This window comes from Oncorhynchus gorbuscha, linkage group LG14, assembly GCF_021184085.1.
Source record: "Oncorhynchus gorbuscha isolate QuinsamMale2020 ecotype Even-year linkage group LG14, OgorEven_v1.0, whole genome shotgun sequence".
NCBI lineage: Eukaryota > Metazoa > Chordata > Actinopteri > Salmoniformes > Salmonidae > Oncorhynchus > Oncorhynchus gorbuscha.
The window spans coordinates 53,528,698-53,545,047 of record NC_060186.1 but is presented as its reverse complement, the minus strand read 5'-3'; the positions used below and the strand labels follow the sequence as shown (position 1 = coordinate 53,545,047).

Genomic DNA, 16,350 nt, shown 5'->3' with positions numbered 1-16,350 from the left:
GGCTATACAGACTTTTCTGACTAGTGAATTTAAACTTTTAAATGAAAGTAAGCCTAGTTAATAAATGAGGTGGAAAAAGTAGCCGGCTGACAATGAGTCTGTTATCTGCTATTTAGCCGACCGCCGTCGATTATGGAAAACATTGTGTAAAAAACCCAGCAGTGTGTATGTGTTCCTCCTCACAGCTCTCAGGCCCCAGAGGTAAGGTGATAGGGCCACCTGTGACCGGGTCCCTGAGAGGGGCCCTTTGAATTATTCACCGGCACCGTGCTCCCTGCACCGTATACAGTTAATGGGCTGACGCGGTTCAGTGGTTCACCCTGCTAAACACTCACCCTGCTCTGTGGTTTCCCCTATTAGCTGCACATGTACACCTGCAGAGCTAGGAGGCAGGGGAGGGGAGGGGAAGAAAGGGAGAAGAGGGGGGGGGGTGATATGTAGCGCTGACTACAGCTCCCCTGGAGCAGCAGTGGAACAAGGAGGAAATGGCAGTGGTAACCAAGGCGACCCCCTCCCTCTCTCTTTCTCTCTACAAGGATGCTTTGTTGAGCCAACGCTGGGCTAACAGAATGTGCCTCCTGTTGCCCTCCTCGAGTGTCGTTTGGCCCATGTTTGCGTAGGGTCTGCCGGGCCGGGCTTCCGAAGAAAATTACCCTCAGATGGCTTGATATAAGTGGTGGAGGGAAATTGCAACAGTAGGAAGCTTGATAACATCTGCACCTGTGCTCCGTGGCTGTAGCCCAGTGCAAACCCATAGCAGGCTGTTCAAGGCTAATGGAAGAGAGTAGTCCTTCAAAAGAGAAAGACAGAATTGGTGAAAAAACATGTAATTTGTACGCCTACTAGTTTTATTCTCCCTCTTGTGTATCATGACACACTTTCCTTAAAAGGGAAAAGCCTGCATACATATACTTGTAGATTCTTGGCATATTTGCTTTCCTTAAATGAACGGGTTTTCTCGGAATAAAGTGTTGATTTACAGTGTAATTGGCCCTAGCTGGGTATCAGTGCAGACAGGCATAGTGTGGCCGGATGGGGCTATTCACAGCTGAGTAATGACACTCCTCCTCAGATGCTGTCATGGACCACATTGACTATAACCGCATAATGGATCAGTGTGACACACATGCACATGCACACCCACCCACACACCGGGCTATATGTCTTCTAAATGTGAACCCCTGTCAATGGAGCAGGACATGGCCACTTAGGAAGCAGAGGGGCAGCAGTGCAGGCACATTCTGACAGAGAGTCAACACATGGAGTAGTCTTTGTGCTGTTGTCCTCCTGCTACTCCTCCTCCTCTGGGTGACTGAAAGGAGTGTATCTCCTCCGCCGGCTGTGCCGATGCCCTGGAGGAGTGTGAACGCTGTGTGACGTCCTCGCTAGTCACTCGCCCTGGCTGCACAACAGGAAACACTCATAGCCTCCTCCTTCCTGCTCTCAGAAAGAGGTAGCCTCTCTCCCTTTCCCCCGATTTCTTTCTTTTCTTTTGCTTTCTGCAGCGGTAAAACCAGCTGAGACCTACTTTTATGGCTGCACTCTGCCAGCCAGCAGCCACTGATGGTGTGTCACTGGCTCGATTTATTCCTCCTCCGCTCCCAGCCAGCCAATCAGACCACAGCTGCTTATGCTAAAGAAATATGATAATTTTTTTCTCCCGCTCTGCTCCCGCCTCTGAGCAGCGAGCAGTGCTAGAGGCAGAGAGAGAGTGAGCAGGCAAGCTAGAGAGAGAGAGAGTGAGGGAGGGAGGGAGGGAGGGCTGCAGACAGTAGAAGGGAATAGTTCTTATTCTCAGAGCCGTGTGAACGGCGCTCGTAGAGGCTTGTGCGACTTGGACTCTGTGGCTGTGATTTCTACCCCCCGCCCCTCTCCCCCAAGGCTCCCCATCGCTGAAGGGATGCAGAGGACACCGTGTCAGGTGGGCTGCTGTGAGGCTTGGCTCTGGAATACTGCTGAATAATGTCGGGAGAGAGATAGATATGAAGGAAGCGAGATAAAGAGAGAGAGAGTGATACAGAGAGAGAGAGAGAGAGTGATACAGAGAGAGAGAGAGAGAGAGGTCTTGTCAGTGTGTTTCGGTGCTGCTCTTGTCACCTGCCTCTCGTCAGCCAAGGAGGTGAGGTGACATCACAGTGACTATGTAGGACAGAGGACGGGGCACAGAGGACAGGGGTGAGAGCAGAGAGGGTCTCGCAGGGATGGTGGTAGAGGCTCCACCACACCACCTGAAGGAGAAAGAGGAGCGTAGCAGGCTGACAGGCACAGATACATAGAAGAAAAGTGTGGCGAGCAGGTTCACTATTCACTTTGTTCAGAATATACATGAATACCAATTTACACTTTCACTGTGTTTGTCTGGGATTTGGGTGGTATTTGTGCAGGGTCATGCACATTTAGCCACTAGTCTTTATATTCTGACAGCCGTTTCTCTTTCTCCTGATCACAGAGTGTGTGAAGAGGGTGTGTGCCTGGATAACTTTGCCAGGGAGAAGAAGTCTGACAAATCCCAGAGGTATGTTCCCATACTGTACTCTACTGACCGGACTGTACTGTTTTTCATCTGTATATCTCTGGTCAGCCATTTCCATCGTTCTTTACACAGGACAGGAGCTCCATCATAGAAGGGACAGCTCGCTAGAGGTGTTAACGTGTGAATTTCTGTCTAAAAGTGAGAGATCTTTAACAGAACCAATGAAGCCGTTTTTCTTTTTCGCATAATACCCATCAGTAGAGGGTAAAATGGCAGTCCCTTTGTCTGATAGACGGGTTAGAATGAGGCGTAATGTAGTTATTTTGTAGAATTATTCTCAATGTCACTGCTGAATACCATGGTAACCAAATGACTCCGTTAATAATCTTTTGCCAAGAGTATAATATCCTAAATGTAGAATGTTTTTTTTTGTGCGCGCTTTTTCACTCATTAACATATTAATGCCGCTAGACTAATTATGGTGCAATTATTTCTATGCATTGGGCTTGATAAAAGAAACAGTCGGTGTTGACGCTGTTGACAACGTGCAGCAATGTAGCCTTTGAAGGTTTAAAGAGCGTCCTTCTGTCACTCGTGTCACCGTGTCATATCCTGTTCCTTTATACGTCTCTCTCTCTCTCTCTCTCTCTCTCTCTCTCTCTCTCTCTCTCTCTCTCTCTCTCTCTCTCTCTCTCTCTCTCTCTCTCTCTCTCCCTCGCTCTCTCTCTCTCTCTCTCTCTCTCTCTCTCTCTCTCTCTCTCTCTCTCTCTCTCTCTCTCTCTCTCTCTCTCTCTCTCTCTCTCTCTCTCTACTGCTTCCCTTTATGCCTTGTTGCGGAGGTGGTGTGTATTCCAGCTGCAGCACAGTTCTTTGACTGACTGAGGCTCTCAGTGGGGCTGCAGATAGAAAAATACATGTAAAACACTGATAACCATCACACTCTGCTGAGTGTGTGTGTTTGTGTGTGTGTGTGTGTCTGTGGGTGTGCCCGCCCCACACGTCCGTCAGTGTTAGTGTGTGAATGTCAGCATCTCGTCGTCCCCGGTTCACACAGGAAGTGGGAGTGACAGTGTGGGGGTGCTTCAGTGCTACCTGTGGCTGCGAATCGGGGTGGCAAGCCTGGCAGTGCCAGTGCAGTGCACAGGCAGGGAGAAATGTCACTCATTTCACAACTTTGTGTGGCAAGTTGCTCAACAAGAGAAAAGAGAGACTTCTTCCCTTCATGTTTGAAAAGGAGAGCTTTCCAGTTCTTGAAATATATATGACTATGGTTTTATCGATACGTTATTAAATATTATATTATATATAATATATTATATATATTATAATAGAATTTGATACCGTTTATTACTTCAATATTTTTTCCTCATCATTTTGTACCATATAGTAAACTCTGGGTTGGTAACTGTTTATTTTCCCTGCAGACACAATCCAATGGTGTTAAGTGCTTAGTCGGTTAAAAGGAATTTATAATCTTGTTTCTCTCCGCCTTGGGATCTGTCATCATGCAATGTTTATGTTTCCGAGCTCTATTTTTCTAAGATGACAGGAGAGCACTGTAGTAGAGCCCTCCAGTTGTTGTTTTATCTGCTAATTGGAGATTCATGCAACCCCCTGGAAAACTGGGGGATCCAAAATGGCATCCAGTGAGTCAGCTGAGCAGCAGGAGCTGTCAACAGCTGGGAGGGGTTAGACATCGGTTCGTCAAAGTTCAATATAGCGGATATTGGGGGTGCAACTGAAGCTTTTAGTGGAGTGGGACGCATGGTGTTTTGGGAGGGAAGACGTGGGAGAAGACGTCAGCTCTCTGTATTTAGGTCATGTTCTGTCCAATGGAAAATAGTTTCCATGGGTCTTCAGTGTAGACAGACAGACAGGGAAGTAGGATTTATACAGTCTTGCCTGCGGGTGTATAGCCATAACCCCTCCCTCTCACAGAGCACCAATGGACTCTCACACAGAAGTGGGGTGAGCTTAATGTGTTATAATTTATGAATAGTGGCTTGATACATGGTAACATTCATATTATAATGCCAAATTATTATCAATACCTATGTTCATTGTCCAGTGACTTCTTGTTTCCGAAGCAGTACGTTAACCATTAAGGTATATTTACTCATAGACGGTGCTTGTATTGTACAAGTGACAGTCGTGTCTCGCAGTACCTTCCTTCTGCTGTTATCCATAGCTTCATGTTCCCAGTGGAACTGCCTGCCATGCTTACAGGTCAACCATGGCCACTCTGGCCCTGCTGTCACCCCAGCCCAGCCAGCCACGCACCCAGGAGGCTCATGCGAGGTAGGATTAGAGTTACACTGGTGCTTATTTCGTATTCAACAGGAAACACTCCCACCCCACATCCATGTCGACAAGAGTCTGTCTACTGTGAAGTTTAATCCCCATAGGAGAGTGGCTACTGTAGCCGAAGGTCAGACTACCATGCGCTGGGTCAGATAATGCTTCTCTGGTCTACTCTCTCCTTTGGTGTAGTAGTGAATGTGTGCCTGTCTCCATGTGCAGTGTCATACAGGCATACAGAGGTGGAGGTGGCCCAGCTCTGTGGCCTGTCACGCGATGCCCTTGAGTTCAGTGCTGTCACTGTTTGTCATGCGGCATCGGCCCAGCCAGCTCAACTCCCTCTGAAAGCAGCGGGGTTCTGTCAGCACCGCCATCTTCAGCCCTAAGCCCAGAGAAAGGTCAATGCTGCCAGGCGGGAGGATCGGACCAAGGTGCTGGGGCTCAGACACTCACACACCTGGCAGGGAGAGCTCGGACACAGAGAGAGATCTGCAGCCACGCTCGTCACCAGGGCTAAACCCCATAATGAGCCGTTGGCTCCCTACTAGCTCATATCAGCTCCCGTCTCCCTGAAGCAGGCACATTTAGGTACATCATGATGGGTTGGTGGGATTTAACAATCCACACACGTAGACTTTCTAGGTAAGTAGGTGTGCGTAAGGCAAATAGGGTAAGACATGAGACCTCTGGCGCAGTTGGAGTGTGTGTGTGTGTGTGTTTATGCCTGTGTGTGTGGTTATGCCTGTGTGTGTGTGTGTGTGTGTATGCCTGTGTGTATGTGTATGCCTGTGTGTGTGGTTATGCCTGTGTGTGTGGTTATGCCTGTGTGTGTGGTTATGCCTGTGTTTGTGGAAGGGCTCCAGGCGTAGAAGTGTTGTCAAGCTGCCGTGTCCCCTCCGACCGTATGGCCATGGGGAGTCCCAGCAGGAGAGGAGAGCAGGCAGCTTACCACAACCATAACGTGCTAAAGCAAACCCAGGCACAGCAACACACTTATTGAGTACTGGGCCCCCAAGGCCCTCCCTGGCCTCCACTGGACAGCCAAGCCTAGTAGGAATCTACCCGACACTATGACTGGGCTGTCTTTAGGGTTTCAGTCTACAGCATCACTGCCATAAACCACCACCAAAGACCGAAACCAAAAACCTAAACATTGATCTCCCTCGTCATCCAAAGTAAAAGGGTCCACTCCAAGAGAGACACACAGCCATATTCATAAGTGGCCAAAGAAAATGGCCGGCCACTTTATGAACCACAGCAGGCATTCCGAAAGCTTGTCATGGACTGGGGAGCTGAGGGGGGGAGGAAAATAGATGAGCGCTATTGGTCAGCCCGGCATTTGCTTTGATTCAAGCTGCCGGCATGGTAGACAATAGATAGAAAAAGAGAGCCCTAAAGTAGAAAGACACATTCTGTTACTATGGGAACCCTCAGCACGCGGCTCAGCACGTCCTTGGCAGAATCAGATTGAGAGTGTAACAGTATGGACGTACGGGGCTGAACAAGGGAGAAGAGAGGAGGGGGCGCTCAGCCTGTGAAACAGCTGTGGCCAAATATATTCACCCCCCGGGGGGGTTAAATATGGCTGCTAAGAATTAAGGCACACGTGATTGCCCTGTGTGCACACGACGTCCGCCTCTCACGTAGGTACTCACAAGCTCAACACGTCAGTTAACTAGAAAGATAACCTCCCCCCTTTCTCCTTAGCCCTCCCTCCCTCTGACTGTCTCTCTCTCTCATTCTACTTCTCTATTGATTGGATACATTAACAATTGATATCCAGGAGTCAGGAGCAGTGGCTAGACTGATGGCTGTGCTAATGTGAGGAGGTTGTTAGCTGGCTCCCGGCTGCTGCTGCTGACTAATTGTGTTGTCTGGGTTTCACCTTCATCAACACACGAGGGATAGGTGAGCAGTCGATATGTTGTAGCACAGCGCGAGCTGCTATTTTGCCTGTTCATGCTGGTGTACACAGGGGGCAGCAGCATGCCAAAGCGCTGCGTCTGCATCGGTGTGGACTTAGAACAAGAGCTCTGCTCGGCGTGTGTGCAGGAGTCTTGTCAGATCTGGAGCGGAGCTCACACACATCTATGGACATGTTCAGTTTCTAACACATGCACGTTCATAACCGTACAGAACCATGATCACGTAGACTCATATGCAGGGAATTGAACGGTGTGTGTACACATACACTTAAAAGTCACATTTATTCCCTAGCCACCACGTGAACACGATCTCTGCTTATAAGCAACTAGTCTCACACAAAAAAAAACACATCGGTACATCTCCGTGAGTCCACACCCATTCACCCCTGTTCACCCGCATGAACCCATTATTCTGAGTTGTATTGTGTTACTGTCATGTTGTCCTTTCACTCTGTGTCCATGGGGAGGAAAATACATGCATGTCACACACACACACACACACACACACACACACACACACACACACACACACACACACACACACACACACACACACACACACACACACACACACACACACACACACACACACACACACACACACACACACACACACACACACACACACACACACACACACACACACACACACACACACACACACACAGTGATCCATTTCCCTTTGGTGCTGGGGGATAGATAACAGAGCATTTTAATGGATGGATTGAAGCGTCACCAGTTTGCTTGTTCCCATTTCATGCAGCTACCCAGAAGTCCTTGGGCAGGCCTTATGTCCTTAGTCAAAGGACATGGAAAGCAGTGTTTGGGGATGAGGAAACGTACGGCGCTGCGGCTCAGTACAGTAAAGGCATAGCGAAGCACGGTTTCATTTCCTCTTCCTCTTCACCGCACATGCAAACGATGCGCTCACAAACTCACGCCTGTGCAGCCATGCATACTTCCTGTTTAGGGAAGCTGCGGAAGCGTGCAGAGTTCGCGTCGGTCCATCCTGATGAGAGAGATGGAGGGGGAGACCAAATAGGGCTGGAGTGATTGCACCCACCAAGATACACAGACCTGCCCCCTGCCTGCCCCTTACCTCCGCTCTACCTCCCCTGTCTTCCCACACATGCTGAAGGGGGTCTTGATTAGGTATGGACTGGTACGACCTGAGTGTAACCTGTGGGTCCTGAAATGCCCATACCATTGCTTACCTCAGTCTCCCAGCTATAGTGTTGATAGACAGTAAGCTGTATCACAACATTTACATGGACATTTGAGTCATTTAGCAGATGCTCTTATCTGCTACTTACAGTAAGTGCATTCATCTTAAGATAGTACATTTTTTCTCAATAAAGTAGCTACCAGCAAAGTCAGTGCTAGAAGGGAAAAATGTAAAGTGCGAGTGTTAGTTCACAAAAGGCAAGGGTGAAGATGGATCTGACAAGCTATATCCTGTGTTACTATATCATTAGTGCAGTACACTACAGTTCTACCATAACCCACCACTACAGCCAGACCAGTCTAGGTGGTATGGACTGACTGGACCAAAGAGGGATGATGAGCTACAGTAGGCTGCAGAGCTGTGCTCTCCAACCCTTAAGCCCCCCTCTGTCTGTCTCCCTGGACCCTGCCTGCCTGCCTGCCTGCCTGCCTGCCTGCCTGCCTGCCTGCCTGCCTGCCTGCCTGCCTGCCTGCCTGCCTGCCTGCCTGCCTGCCTGCCTGCCTGCTGCATAGAGGACACTCCACAAAGGGATCCTCATCTCACACCTGTTCCTCCCTGCAACCGTGAGCTTGATCCCCCTGTCTCTCTCTCTCTCTCTCTCTCTCTCTCTCTCTCTCTCTCTCTCTCTCTCTCTCTCTCTCTCTCTCTCTCTCTCTCTCTCTCTCTCTCTCTCCCTCTCCCTCTCTCTCTCTCTCTCTCTCTCTCTCTCTCTCTCTCTCTCTCTCTCTCTCTCTCTCTCTCTCTCTCTTTTTTGCCATGGCAGAACAGGTGGCGGGCTCGCAGGAAGAACCAGTTGGTCTCCCCGGAGCCCGCAGCTGTGCCAGGCGGTGACTAAAGTGCTACTTCACTACGCCCACGCTCTCTAAAGAGCAAATGGCAGGAGTGTCACTCGTTAGCTCGCTCTGCTCGCTGAGTGCCGATGGAAGTCTGGGGACCGAGAGAGGGGGTGCGGGCAGGAGAAGGAAGAGATAGAAGCGGGGAGGGTGTTAAGGGGCTTTTGGGGACTGAATGAGATACATGATTTTCTAGGAGAGAGAGAGCGAGAGATTAGTCGTTTTTTCAACAAAAAATCCCACTAATTTCAGGCACTTAACACGTGAAAGAGGAGAGAGAGAAAAAAAAACGTTTTTCCGCCCAGTGAGATTTGTATGAATGGTAAAGGTTTGCCATTGTCACCACTTCCTACTTGTGTGTCCTGCTACTGGAAGGTTGTCATTTTATTCTCAGCATGACTGAACTCCCAGTCCTTTACATGGACACATGTGAGTCTGTGTGTGCACGTGTTTGTGATTGCATGTGTCTGTGCGTGAGCCTGTGCGTGAGCCCTACAGGAGCCCTGCTGAGGAGATGGATAGAGCCCCTCTGACATTGCCATATTTGCACTTCCTCTCTCTCCATCTCTTAATCTGGCCTGTCTGCCATTAGCCGACCCCTTGCTGTTCAGCCTCATTCAGATTGCCTTTCACTGCGTTAACCAGAGGAGGGAGAGAGGAGAGAGACGTGAAAGCCGGACAGACGGTGTCTCTTCTCTTTATTGACTCCAATGATGAGATGATGGGAAGATGACGATGATACTCATCCACTCTGCAGTCAGAGGCAGGAACCATGGATGCGTCACAGTATTTGATTAGCCACAGTTGGCCACTCAGCCTGAAGCACCCCTTACACCCTTACCTCACACCAGACCAAGATGTTTGTTTTCATTTGGGGTGGGGGGGGAGTGGAAAAAGGTCAATAGCTAGGAAGATGTGACATCACGTCAAACGCCTATAAAGTGCTGACGAAGTAGCAGGCCAGTGTACAAACCCAGGAGAAGCATCCCTCTGTGCACGCAAGTGTGTGTGTGTGTGTGTGTATATGTGTGGACGTGCTCTCTCCACTATCCTCCAGCCTCCTTCTCTGGCTCTTATATAATACCCTCTTTAGCCCAGAGTGTATTGACATGTATGGGATGAGAGTGACAGGGGATTGGACTTTTCTATTAGCCCTCAGGATTAGCTAGCGCTCGCTAGCTCCCAGCTTAGCTCCCAGCTCCCATCACAGGCAGCCAGGGCATTAAAGAGAGAAATCTCTACATCACCAAAGTCGTCATGAATTTGTAAGGACCCCAGAAAAACATGTTTTGAATGCTGAATTTCAATACTGATGCTAGAACTTCAAGCAAACAGACAAACAAATTGACAAAAAACCTAAGTAGGCCAATATTATTCGTCAATTTTTTTGCGATGGGTGCTTTTGATAAGTTATATGTACGATATGTCTTTGCATGTGATTATAGCTGACTCTCCCTCTTGCCTGGAGAGGTTGCCTTTTCCGCCTGTGTGTGTGTGTGTGTGTGTGTGTGTGTGTGTGTGTGTGTGTGTGTGTGTGTGTGTGTGTGTGTGTGTGTGTGTGTGTGTGTGTGTGTGTGTGTGTGTGTGTGTGTGTGTGTGTGTGTGTGTGTGTTGCCATCCATCACAGAGCTGGGCCCTTGATCACAGGGCTGGCACTCTTCAGACGTCTTCAGCACTGAATCTACTGTGAAGCGCAGTGTCAGAGGTTCTGATGAATACAACCCCTCCCTCCCTCCCCCCCAAAGCCCTAGCGATCTGTCTGTAAACATTGATCCTCTTCCTCATCCTGTCAACGCGCAGCGACACCCCAAAGACAATATTTGCAAAGAGAAAATGGTTCCTTTTCTCCGTACGTGTCAGAATATCGAGCTCCGCTCTGAAGCTCTTCTTTGTTTGTCCTCGATCCTTTTAACTGGCGAGGCGAAGAGGCATCTAAAAGAGCCTTTTGATGTACATGTTTAAACGCTCTTTACTGTGTTCCCCTGTTTGACATAGTAAAAATAGTGGTGCTTTGTTGCCACCTGCAATACGATCAGCGCAGTCTGACTACTACGTGATGAAGCACCACTTTACAGACACAGATCCTATTCCACTGACAGCTCCAGACAACGCCATCAGCCTGATATTCAACCTCTTTGTGAACATGAAAGCCAGTCAGCTATTAGTGTATTCGGTGTCTGTGTGTTTTTAGCAGGCTTCGTTTGTCTAGTCTCGTTTACCATTTTGAAGTCGTTGGCACTTTGTTCAGTCTTGGTGGGCACCAGTCAGACAGGCATGCCACCACTCGTTTTCTGACATGTAGTGTATGTTATCTTAGCTGTCAGACCCATACATGGGGGTTTATGTTGTTCAGTGTATTTATACAGTATGTTCCCTATCCTATATCTAAATAGGTTGATGGATGCCTAGCACAAGGGACAAATTGGAACAGTTGTGGAATCATCACTTCCTCCCACTCGACACCTGCTTTCAGAGCTGCATCCTGCTCCTCTCCAAGCAGACTGTGATTTTGGGCTGAGAAGAGGAGGCGTCGCCACTGCACACTCACTCACTCACTCACTCACTCACTCACGCACGCACTCACTCACGCACGCACTCACCCACACCCACAACACGAACACTCTCACATCTTATTTAGGTGGGCTGAGGAAGGGAAGTGTGAGCTGCCTCTGTGTCATGTCTCTAGTGCTGCCAGTGACCAACACTGCATATGCTTTAGCATCCTGGCTGTGTCAACACCACGGTCTACGCACCACCTCTCCTCCTCCTCCTTCCTCTTCCCTCCTCTCCTGTCTCCTCCTTCCCTCCTCTCCTGTCTCCTCCTTCTCTCCTCTCCCCTCCTCGCTTCTCCACTCCTCTCCAGTCTGGGCCCACCGCACCACACAGCAGAATAAATCAGGGAATAAACACACCTATACCGCACCACAAAACACTTGGAGGGAAGATAAAGAGAATATTTGCGGAACCCCCAAATTAAAAATGGTGCCACCTCTCATTCGGAGCACGTCTCAAATAAAACATAGTCTTGCAAGGGCATAATCACTCAATCTACACCAGTGTGCACACACCCTACCCCCTGGACACAGAAAGCAGGTTGTGTGTGTGCCATTTCAAAACACTTCCAATGCAAGTGGCATACGTAGCTAGTAGTCCTGTAGGGGCTGTGTCTTGGCAGGCAGGTATGCACCGGTAGCCTAGTGGGAAGTTTCTCTTTTATCTGATTTCTGGCCATTTTCTCATCCCATCTGGCAGTTGGCAGATCCACAGAAGCTGACATTGTTTCTCCTCTCCTGAGTATCTAATTTAAGCATCCGATCTGTCAGAACTGCATTGGAAGCCTTCAATCTTCCAAGCTGTGGCATGCTACACACTTCCCTCACAACTAACAACTCTTATCTGTATTGCAAGCCAGTTCGTACACAACACCGACTAAAGTGGACGTGCAATAATGAGGAGTAACGTGCTTTACAGTACAGCGTCTGGGCCCGCATGCATGGAATGGATAAGAAGAATGCCCTCCATCTCTCTGTGATGTGCTCCTCCATCCTCAGTTCACCACTCTGCTCGCCATAGAATCACTAGCAAAGTCAGGGAGCTGTGTGTACAGTTAGTTCATCCATGAGAATACCTGTGTCTGTACAGAATGAGAGTTAGAGACCTGGGCAACACTGGGCCGTATCACTCAGCGCTGACAGCTACAGGAGAATTGATAGTCCTGGGATCAACTCTGTTCTAAGTCAATGAGGAGTAATTGGAGTTAAGTGAGCCCTGAGTATCCATGCCTACTGGGCAGGATACTACAGGGGAGATGCTGTTCTATGTGTGAGAGGCCCCACTGAATTTACAAGCTGCCTTCCTGTAGAGCGAGAAGTTCATACAGTATATTGGTGTACTATGCAGTATGAAATAGGCCAATGTATTATTTTACTTGCTGCAAGAATGTACTTTTTTTGCATTTGAAATATTGCGATGCAAAAAGTGCTGTAAAAGATTGTGCAGAAAGAGTTTAAAAATAAACACTGTTTTACGTCTTAAGGAGTGCATAAATATTATTTGGTGTTGAAAGGGAGTCCCTGTAGTTTCATTTGAGGTGTCTGATGTGCCACTGTATAGAAAGCTATAATTTAGGTGTTTTTTCTCTCCCAAGCAGAGATCCAAAAAGCTGCTCTGGCAGGTTTGTGGGATATATAAATATTGAAGCAGCAAATTCCGATGCTAGTCGAGACTGTAATCCTGTAAAAGATGGCTGCATATTTGCTCTGTCTTTTTTTAGGCAACATACATTTATGTGAGAGATTTTGGTCAGCCTCTCACACAGAGTAGCACTGCTGTTTAGCTACAGCCAGATGGGGGAGACCTTGTTATGGATAGCGTTGAGAGACTGAAGGTAAGTGGGGGCGGATGCTTCTCCGTCCGCCAGGTGAGTTGAGCAGTGTTTAAAGCATCATTGTTCAGCGAGACCCCCCCCAGAGAAGGATCTAGCCTGAGGCCTGGGTCCTTCTGCCTTCTTTAGTACTCCTCACAGATGCCAGTTTTCCCCAGCCTCTCTCTCTCCCTCCCTCCCCTGCCTGCTCTTGTCTGCACACAAACTGCTCTTTGTTCGTCTCAGAATAATGTTTCCGCTCCGTATGCGCCCACTCATGACATCTCCTTAATTCCTTGAATGGATAAGGAAAACGATGGTGTGTTTTGGTGGCCTTGTGAGGTGATTAAACCACATTTGAGTGTGAGGCTGATATCACAATATGCATAGGTGACTAACTGTTGGCGATGTAGATGTTAGTATTGATAACTTATTAGGTTAGCCGTACAGAACAGCAGGGGAGGAGAGAAGGATCTGCTCCAGGATACAGATGAATGAGTGCGGCTGCCTGACTGGTGTTGCCCATGTGGTCCGGTGTTTGCGGAGGACTCTGTTAAAGCTAGTAATCTGCATAAACACACAGCGGATCTGAGGAAGGCCCAGCAGCAGGCAGGGAGGCAGATTGATTTCCTCTGCTGGGACAGACCTGGGCTCTCCGCTGATGAAACCTGGGTCTGTCTGCTCTGTTTGACTGGGGACCTTATCTCTCTCTCTCTCTATCTCCCCCCACCCGCATCCTCTCCTCCCTTCTCTCCCCTGCCTTGAGCCACTCTGTTGCGGTAGCTCCGGAGCCTCCCGCTGCTTCTCAGCCTCCTGTTTCTGGGATGGGCTCGGGGAAGGACCTAAAATTAGCAGCTCCCCCTGCTCTGTTTTGCTCGGCACGGACCGCTTAATTAGCTGTAGAACACAGCATTGCTTAGCCCGGACTGGTGCCGGGGATGCATTATATAAGCGTTATATCATTTGATGCATATTTTATGCTGAACAGCGCAGAGAGAGTGTTGCTTGATGGTGGTGCCCCGCTCGCAGACCTGCGCTGTTGAGTCAGATAAGAGGCAGAAGGTGAACTCTGCTCGCAGAGTTTGACACGGAGAGAAGTTACTTCAACCAGTATACAGAGGCAGCGTCTCAGAGGCTGGGGGTGGTGTCTATAATACTGCTGTATTCTCCACGGGCAGTGTAGTTAGTGTGGTATTGGTAGAGTGTATGAATGGAGGATGATTGGCGTACACGTACTCATCCTGCTGTGAAGATAATGAGGTCACTTATTCTTTTCAGTGTGTCTATTTGTAGCGCCACTCATTCGTCGAAGACAAAATGACTTGAAACAACAGAGGTGCAAAATGAATTTTGCCTCCCATCTTATCCACGTTCACCATCTAGAACTACCTTCACTATATGAGTCAGCATGCATGCTCGTTATACAGTAGTTATACAATATCCTCTAAATACCCACTAAATTCACAGAGAAAGTAGGTTTCGTAGTGGTGTAGTTCTCTATGGGTCTCTGCTAGCTGACCTACAAGGACATTGCCAGACACAAAGTGTCCTGTGTAAAGGCCTGTCTTTGTTGATGGCTTTGAAGAGATCAAATACTCTTGATTTATTTATTACTAGTCGTTTAAAAAATATATTTTTAATAAGTGTACATTGTGACCATGGTTACAGTATATGTGTTATTGTTGTAGCATCTCGAATGTTCTTTCAGTACAGTTGATGGGATGACCCTGGTAATACAAGGGGCCTTCAACAAAGCAATGGCATCCATTTAGCGTGACAATGTTGTGAAAAGTCGCACCGTTCTTTACACTAGCTAGGATTACACACACACTACTGTTACATAAGAAACAGCAACATTCACACAGATCAAATCACAACACCAACAGAGGCATCCATAACATAACATGATATGAAGTCACAGATACAGTTGAAGTCAGAAGTTTACACACACCTTGGCAAAATACATTTAAACTCCGTTTTTCACAATTCCTGACATTTAATCCTAGTCAGTTAGGATCCCCACTTTATTTCAAGAATGTGAAATGTCAGAATAATAGTAGAGAGAATTATTTATTTCAGCTTTTATTTCTTTCATCACATTCCCAGTGGGTCAGAAGTTTATATACTCTCAATTAGTATTTGGTAGCATTGCCTTTAAATTGTTTAACTTGGGTCAAACGTTTCGGGTAGCCTTCCACAAGCTTCCCACAATAAGTTGGGTGAATTTTGGCCCATTTCTCCTGGCAAAGCTGGTGTAACTGAGTCAGGTTCAGGTTTGTAGGCCTCCTTGCTCGCACATACTTTTTCAGTTCTGCCCACAAATGTTCTATGGGATTGAGGTCAGGGCTTTGCGATGGCCACTCCAATATCTTGACTTTTTTGCCACATCATTAGAAGTATGCTTGGGGTCATTGTCCCAAATGGAAGAACCATTTGCGACCAAGCTTTAACATCCTTACTGATGTCTACGAGCCATTGCTTCAATATATCCACATAATATTTCTTCCTTATGCTGCCATCTATTTTGTGAAGTGCACCAGTCCTGCAGAAAATACCCTCACAACATGATGCTGCCACACTTCACTGTTGGGATGGTGTTCTTCGGCTTGCAAGCTTCCCCCTTTTTCCTCCAAACACAATGATGGTTATTATGGCCAAACTATTCTATTTTTGTTTCATCAGACCAGAGGACATTTCTCCAAAAAGTACGATCTCTGTCCCCATGAGCAGTTGCAAACCGTAGTCTGGCTTTTTTATGGTGGTTTTGTAGCAGTGGCTTCTTCCTTGCTGAGCGGCCTTTCAGGTTATGTTGATATAGGACTCGTTTTACTGTGGATATAGATAATTTTGTACCTGTTTCCTCCAGCATCTTCACAAGGTCCTTTGCTGTTGTTCTGGGATTGATTTGCGCTTTTCGCACCAAAGTACGTTCATCTCTAGGAGACAGAACGCGTCTCCTTCCTGAGTGGTATGACGACTGCATGGTCCCATGGTGTTTATACTTGCGTACTATTTTTTGTACAAATGAACGTGGTACCTTCAGGTATTTGGAAATTGCACCCAAGGATGAACCAGACTTGTGGAGGTCTACAATTTTTTCTGAGGTCTTGGCTAATTTCTTTTTGATTTTTCCATGGTGTCAAGCAAAGAAGCACTGAGTTTGAAGGTAGGGCTTGAAATACATCCACAGGTACCCCTCCAATTGACTCAAATGATGTATATTATCCTATCAG

General features: G+C 47.8%; 1 protein-coding gene across 1 annotated transcript in view; it reads left to right on the top strand.

Moving 5' to 3' along the window:
* The first annotated feature begins 1,783 nt into the window (after positions 1 to 1,783).
* Positions 1,784 to 16,350, top strand: part of LOC123995105 (transcription factor HIVEP2-like) — a 100,243-nt gene continuing 85,676 nt past the window's right edge. The window contains 2 exon segments of the mRNA XM_046298436.1: positions 1,784 to 1,921; positions 2,450 to 2,515. The gene's annotated coding sequence lies outside the window, so the exon portion shown is untranslated.